This window comes from Thrips palmi, unplaced genomic scaffold (genome assembly GCF_012932325.1).
Source record: "Thrips palmi isolate BJ-2018 unplaced genomic scaffold, TpBJ-2018v1 HiC_scaffold_2, whole genome shotgun sequence".
NCBI lineage: Eukaryota > Metazoa > Arthropoda > Insecta > Thysanoptera > Thripidae > Thrips > Thrips palmi.
The window spans coordinates 10,733,788-10,741,151 of record NW_023144629.1 but is presented as its reverse complement, the minus strand read 5'-3'; the positions used below and the strand labels follow the sequence as shown (position 1 = coordinate 10,741,151).

Genomic DNA, 7,364 nt, shown 5'->3' with positions numbered 1-7,364 from the left:
GGCGCTGCAGAAGGCGAGAGCCGGCGGGGATCGGGCGGACTGTTGGCGGACGAGACGGAGTACACTGCAAAACAGAGATAGCCGAATTAGCGGGCGAGGCGCCCGGCTCGAAGAGAGGACCAATAACCAGACGAAAAACGGGGCCAGCGGCGGAGCAACGCACAAGGCGAAACTTCGTTTTCCCTTTTCCGCTTTTCCCAACGGGACTTACCAAGCGAGAGCGGCGAGCCGGGAGCGCCCAGGGATGATACCCAAACCGAAACGATACCAGGGCGGTTACGACAGCAGTTTGCACTTATGACGAAAACTCAATAAGTGTAGCACCTAGAAGCAAGGGAACAGGTTTTCCTTGTTTATCAAGGCCTACCGGAGTTTTGTTCCCATATGGGCCAAGTCCAAATTCCGCTTCCCTGAGTTTTGTTGATTTAGGCCCCCAAAAGAACAAAACTCAGGAAAGCGGAATTTGGACTTGGCCCATATGGGGACAAAACTCCGCTAGGCCTTGATAAACAAGGAAAACCTGTTCCCTTGGTTCCAGGTGCTACGCTTTTTGCAATTTAGTGATAAGTGCAAACTGCTGTCGTAACCGCCCTGGTATCGTTTCGGTTTGGGTATCATCCCTGCTTACAAACGCATGCTTGACGCCGTATAACTCCATGCGTCAAGCATGCGTTTGTTAGTGTGTACTTGCAAGCATGCGTTTGTAAGTGTGTACTTGGCCAAGCATGCGTTTGTAAGTGTGTACTTGCAAGCGTGCGTTTGTAAGTGTGTACTTAGTAGACAGTTAGGTTTGTAGTGTAGTGGATGGTTCCGACGGCTCCGGTCCGGAGCCCTGGCTGGGGCCACCGGTGCGCGGTGCGCGCTCCGGAGACGACGCGAGGATGTCGTCCCACGGATCCGGAGACCAGGCAGCTTCCCGCTGGTTCGCGGTGTGGGCCATCGAACCATGAATGGATTTTGAACCTTTCCGAACCAAAACATTACACCCGTGGCGAAGTGTGGAGTTGCTTACGACACCTGAAGCCTGCAGTTCCGCCCCGAGCGCAGTGCTACCAACATGACGGCTAGAGTGGCTACCTTACTCCTGGCCGTCGCGGCCAGCCTGGGCGCCGTCCCCGCCTCCACGACGACTGCAGCAGACAAAACGGTGTACTGACTCGCTGACCTTCACCCGGCGAACATTAGGATGGAACGCCCCCTCAGCTATACAGCGACAGTGCACCACCTGGAGGACCCCGTAACAGTCTATGTGGAGGTAAGGAGGTGCTATAAAAGGTACAAAATTGATTGGGGCTTTATCCCGGGATTGACTCACGAAGAGCAAAATACAACTTACTGTCATCCCGATAGGATTGAGATAAAAAATTGGATCGCCCATAAAATGGTGAGAATCGGCTGCCGTGGAACTTTCTACGGCTCCGAGGCTGATAACTTCAAAGACAATCCTTTCAAGAATGAGGCTTGGGTTGACTCAGCTCAAATTGATAAGAGTCGTATGGACACGTCTTTTGGCAGGCACAACCTGCACATTTCATGGGAGGCCTTCATGACCCATAGCAAGAAAGCGGGCCCGAGCATCGACACGACGCCAGCAACTGGATTGACCTCGCCGACCCGACCAACCCCCACGTGATAGCTATCTAGCGCATGCCTGGTATGCATGCACTGTGCATACATGCCATGTACACGCTAACTGAAGCATGCATCTAGTGCATAAGGGATAGGGAGTTGCCTGTATCAGGAAGCGTGTACATGGCATGTATGCACTAGTAAGTGCATGCTTGGCAGGCATGCGCTAGCTAGAGCGTGCTTGCAGGCATGCTCCAGTTGGAGCACACAATGTACGCTACACGACTTGTAGAGTATGGCGAGACGAAACTACCAAGTGGACCATGAGAGGCTGTTTACGTATTACGAGGCAGTCTACGTTGCTCGAACTGCATACTCGTCATCTGTCTTCCTTGAGAGGTTAGACATCAAAGTTATGAAAACCAGTCTTCAAATCTCGCAAAAAAAGTCCTGAGACGACTACTAAGGGCATACAATACAACTCAGGTCAAAACGCTGCAAGTTGTAGCAAGCATAAAACCGCTAGACTTACGACGTACAGCTAAAAGAGCGTGCAATTAAAAACATCGCAAAACGTCTCCGTTCAAACCTCCGTCCGGGTTCGAGCAGGTGCTGCGTGTTCATGAGGAATACGTTGAACACCTTAGGGCCGACAGGGCGAGGAGAATTAGACAGAAGAGGTTTAGAGACTTTATTAACTGGGTGTACTCTGTTTTTTTTTTTTTTTTTCGATATTGTGCGGCCGAGACTTGGCTATTGAAAAAATTTATTGGTGGGACGACGTTCTTATTATCCGGTGGGCTCCTCGAGCCCTATGCCCACCAAGTGAAGTGACGAATGGCTGCATATGCTCGAAAGTGATAGCGACTATATACAGCAACATGAGCTGGCGAGTCGAGTTCACGACGGAAGACGGGATAATTGTGAGACGGGACACGGGACACGAGTACGGACTTTTAGGACTGGCAAATAAGTTTTCATATTTGCCTTCAAAGTGCTGTGCGAAACCTACTCGTATTAACCAGTGTGTCCCGATTCCAAGCATCGGTACAGCAAGTCGTGAAACTAGTATTCAATGAACAGTTATACTGTTGCATCGGCCGCCTTCCGGGCCCCGCGACCACTAACAAACGCATGCTTGACGCATGGAGTTATACGGCGTCAAGCATGCGTTTGTTAGTGTGTACTTGCAAGCATGCGTTTGTAAGTGTGTACTTGGCCAAGCATGCGTTTGTAAGTGTGTACTTGCAAGCGTGCGTTTGTAAGTGTGTACTTAGTAGACAGTTAGGTTTGTAGTGTAGTGGATGGTTCCGACGGCTCCGGTCCGGAGCCCTGGCTGGAGTCCTGGCCGGAGCCCTGGCTGGGGCCACCGGTGCGCGGTGCGCGCTCCGGAGACGACGCGAGGATGTCGTCCCACGGATCCGGAGACCAGGCAGCTTCCCGCTGGTTCGTGGCCGTCACCTGGACTGGGGAGAAGCGTGGTGATCTGGACCGCCGGGGTTCCTCCCGTGGGGAGCGTCGCCGCTCCACGTCGGCGTAGGTCCGCCGGTCGTCCTGGTCCCGCCGCGGCGCTGTGCGGAGTCCCGGAGGTCGGCGGGGGCGCTGCTGGCGTTCCCCGCCGTGGCGCCGGTTGCCGTCGCGGTGTCGTTCAGCGCCGCTTCTTCCCTGCCATACGCACGACGTGGGGAGGAGAGGGAAAGAAAAACGTTATCGTCGGTCGGTATCGTCATGAGACAAGGGGTAATGGACTCGCAACGGAGCTGGCCGGAATCTCTGCCTTGCGAATTGTAGTCCACTATTTCTCCGACTAAATATGCGAATTTTGAGATGGCTCGGGCATTTTCGGAAAGAGGACACCTTAAAGTATGCCCAAAATTCGAAACAGTTTCAATTTTCCCACCATGGCTAGAACAGGAACAGCTTCACCGTTGCGCTACTCAAATGCGCAGCGGTGAAGCTGTTCCTGTTCTAGCCATGGTGGGAAAATTGAAACTTTTTTGAATTTTGGGCATACTTTAAGGTGTCCTCTTTCCGAAAATGCCCGAGCCACCCCAAAATTCGCATATTTAGTCGGAGAAATAGTGGACTACAATTCGCAAGGCAGAGATTCCGGCCAGCTCCTTTGCGAGTCCATTACCCCTTGTCTCATGGTATCGTCGGCGCATTCGAGTTGCTGCTGCAACTCTGCTTGCGAGAGAAAGGAGCACCGCGTAGGTCTCGCTGCCCTGCTGGTGCACATGGTACAGTCGTGGCGCGTAGCCGTTGACTTCCCCTAGCTGTCCCTGGCTTGAGACCATTTTTTTGACAACGACTCTCAGTAGCACGAAACTCGCGACACACTGCACACTACACGCTCCCACACTGCACTTCAGTAGCAAACTGACAGTCCGGCGCCGCTCCGTATTATAAGCACCACCCCGTTCCCCCCTCTTCCCACCCGAGACCACCGCTGAAATGCTGACTCGAGCTAAGCCGCCCGCCGCTACCCCGATGACAGCCCCAATTCTTTTCGAGCGCTTCTTTTCGAGGCCACTGTGGCCTTTTGTGCTCGACCAGTTCTTTTTAAAATAATTACTCACATGAGGATTCTGCTGCAGGCGGCGCTGGGATGGCTGATGGGAACAGCCTGCGTCGCGGAATCTTGTACACTCTAGGTGTAGGGATGTTCTTCGAGGCATCTTCGGGAGAACCATCAAAATACACATCAAGAATTTAAGACAACCGAATAATACATTTTTTCACTCATGCACTAATTTTTTCCACACGTGTGTTTTATACGTACTGCACAAATCTATTATTTCTAACACTCGAGGTCTCTTCGCAACGACCTCGTCACAACGCTGACCTTCTGAGTTCATTTTTTCTTCACACAACTAACACTAACACACGCTTCTATGCTGAACTTCAGTAGCAAACTGACTGTCCGACACCGCTTGCTCCGCATTTTGAAGCACCACCCCGTTCCCCCTCTACTCACCCGAGGCCCTGTTGAAATGCTGACTCCAGCTAAGCCGTCCGCCGCCAGCCCGATGACAGCCCCAGTTCTTTTCGAGCGCTTGACGCCATCTAGCGACCAACTGACCAACTACAAACTGCACTTTTGCGACTCACGCGCTGCGTGAGCGTCGATTGGGTTGCCTACCCAACAGGCTGAGAGGCAAAACGCAGCTTTCCTCGTTTTTTTTAAAGGACAGACAATGGAAGTTTAATGCACTCACTTTCATAAAAATTAAGGACACTTATTTAATTCAAATTTTCATACACAGGTGGGACTATGTTTTCCGATACATTGAACAAATGTTTTCGGAGCCCAGAGGCTCTTTTTATATCATCAGAGAGGGCTGCCGGCTAAGGGGTATTGAAATGCACGTTTTTTTGAATTCCATACCGGCACACCCGGAAAAGGGTTCATTCCTACCTAAAACCACCGCAAACCAAATTTGAGACCGATCGAAAAATATTTAGGGGTCGCTACAATGGCTGAAAGTTGTAAATTTGACGTAATTTGAAACAAAATACAACTTTGGAGTATTTGAAGCCCTGTGCATCCGGTGTTGGTCCTAGCTTGTTGCCCCCGGAGACTTTTTTTTTCTCGGGATCCAGGCCGACCGAAAGAACCCTACGGGATGCGTTTTTAGCGAATGGTAACGGAACTGGGTCCATTCTACGCTCAAAAAAGTGTTTTTTTCTCCGCTTTTAGTGTTTTAGAGGCCTGCCAAACTTTTGCTTTGCGTCACAAAAATTCTAAACCCATGTATTTTGATAGAAAAAAGGTTGCTCTTTCAAATGGCGGTCACGGAAACAGTCTACGATTTTTGGTTTAGGCTCCAGAGCCGTTTAAAGTTGAAAAATGGATTTTATTTTAGTGAAAATGAGAGCAAATGTTCACTCTTAGTCACGTGCGACGTATGGTTTGGCCACTTGCGCTACCCGGCGAAGTGCAGGCGGTGCGCTGTGGTGGGAGAAGCTTCCCGGGTAGAAATGGACGGCTTTTATACAGCTGGTAAATATTTTGTGACCAAAGTAACGCGCTGGCGTTCGAAAAATACCTGGATTATGTTTAGACTGTGTCAGCCTCTTTGCTCCCATTCGTTCACAGCAGGTCGCAGCAGCTCCACGCTATAGACTAGCTGTTATTGCCGCGCGTGATCAACAGAGTTCGCTGGATCGTGACATCATGGGCTTGACCTGGGGCAGGGACCGGCTGAGTCCACACGGTCGTGGATACGTAGACGGACCGCTCAGCTGCAATTCTTTTTCAGCGATGACGCTCTGGCCCAGCGCCCAGCAGATCCGCTCTTGTCTCGCAAGCGGCAGGTTTGTGGATCGACGCCAGTGGTCTCTCTTTTGCTGCTGCGGCCAGCGACGCGGCAGCTCTTTGCCTATATTTTGTCTTTGCCTTCTGGGCATCTTTTAAAGGTCGTTTAAAACGACGTCGGCCGGCCAGAGACTGGCAAAACGTCCACAAAATATCCGAATATTTTGTCGACATCTTGCTGACACAGTCCAAACATAATCCAGGTATTTTTCGAACGCCAGCGCGTTACTTTGGTCACAAAATATTTACCAGCTGTATAAAAGCCGTCCATTTCTACCCGGGGAAGCTTCTCCCACCACAGCGCACCGCCTGCACTTCGCCGGGTAGCGCAAGTGGCCAAACCATACGTCGCACGTGACTAAGAGTGAACATTTGCTCTCATTTTCACTAAAATAAAATCCATTTTTCAACTTTAAACGGCTCTGGAGCCTAAACCAAAAATCGTAGACTGTTTCCGTGACCGCCATTTGAAAGAGCAACCGTTTTTCTATCAAAATACATGGGTTTAGAATTTTTGTGACGCAAGGCAAAAGTTTGGCAGGCCTCTAAAACACTAAAAGCGGAGAAAAAAACACTTTTTTGAGCGTAGAATGGACCCAGTTCCGTTACCATTCGCTAAAAACGCATCCCGTAGGGTTCTTTCGGTCGGCATGGATCCCGAGAAAAAAAAAGTCTCCGGGGGCAACAAGCTAGGACCAACACCGGATGCACAGGGCTTCAAATACTCCAAAGTTGTATTTTGTTTCAAATTACGTCAAATTTACAACTTTCAGCCATTGTAGCGACCCCTAAATATTTTTCGATCGGTCTCAAATTTGGTTTGCGGTGGTTTTAGATAGGAATGAACCCTTTTCCGGCTGTGCCGGTATGGAATTCAATAAAACGTGCATTTCAATACCCCTTACTGCCGGCGCTTCTCCGATGATGCTGTCCATCAATTCTTGTGCCAGCTCTCTTGATCCAGGATGTGGTACTTCGCACATACCCACATGTTGTTGCCAATGGCACTAGCCTATGTCCTCAGCACCGCGCCCGAAACAAACCAAGGCAAGACCGCAGGCTTGGGAGCGGAAGGGGAGGGGAGGGGCAGCGCGGGTGGCCGGCAGGTCAGCTCGGCCCCGCCCTGCAGTATCACGACGGTTGTCCTCATGGCCCCCGAAAAACCACTCCCAGGGCCCCGGCGGTCGCGGGGCCCGGAAGGCGGCCGATGCAACAGTATAACTGTTCATTGAATACTAGTTTCACGACTTGCTGTACCGATGCTTGGAATCGGGACACACTGGTTAATACGAGTAGGTTTCGCACAGCACTTTGAAGGCAAATATGAAAACTTATTTGCCAGTCCTAAAAGTCCGTACTCGTGTCCCGTGTCCCGTCTCACAATTATCCCGTCTTCCGTCGTGAACTCGACTCGCCAGCTCATGTTGCTGTATATAGTCGCTATCACTTTCGAGCATATGCAGCCATTCGTCACTTC

General features: G+C 50.9%; 1 long non-coding RNA gene across 1 annotated transcript; it reads right to left on the bottom strand.

Moving 5' to 3' along the window:
* Window positions 1–689: 689 nt before the first annotated feature.
* LOC117647514 lies at window positions 690–4,912 on the bottom strand. Its single transcript, XR_004587832.1, has 3 exons — window positions 4,352–4,912; window positions 4,149–4,247; window positions 690–3,234 (listed from the first exon to the last, which is right to left on the bottom strand). It is a non-coding gene; the product is annotated as an uncharacterized LOC117647514 (long non-coding RNA).
* Between the last annotated feature and the right edge of the window lie 2,452 nt (window positions 4,913–7,364).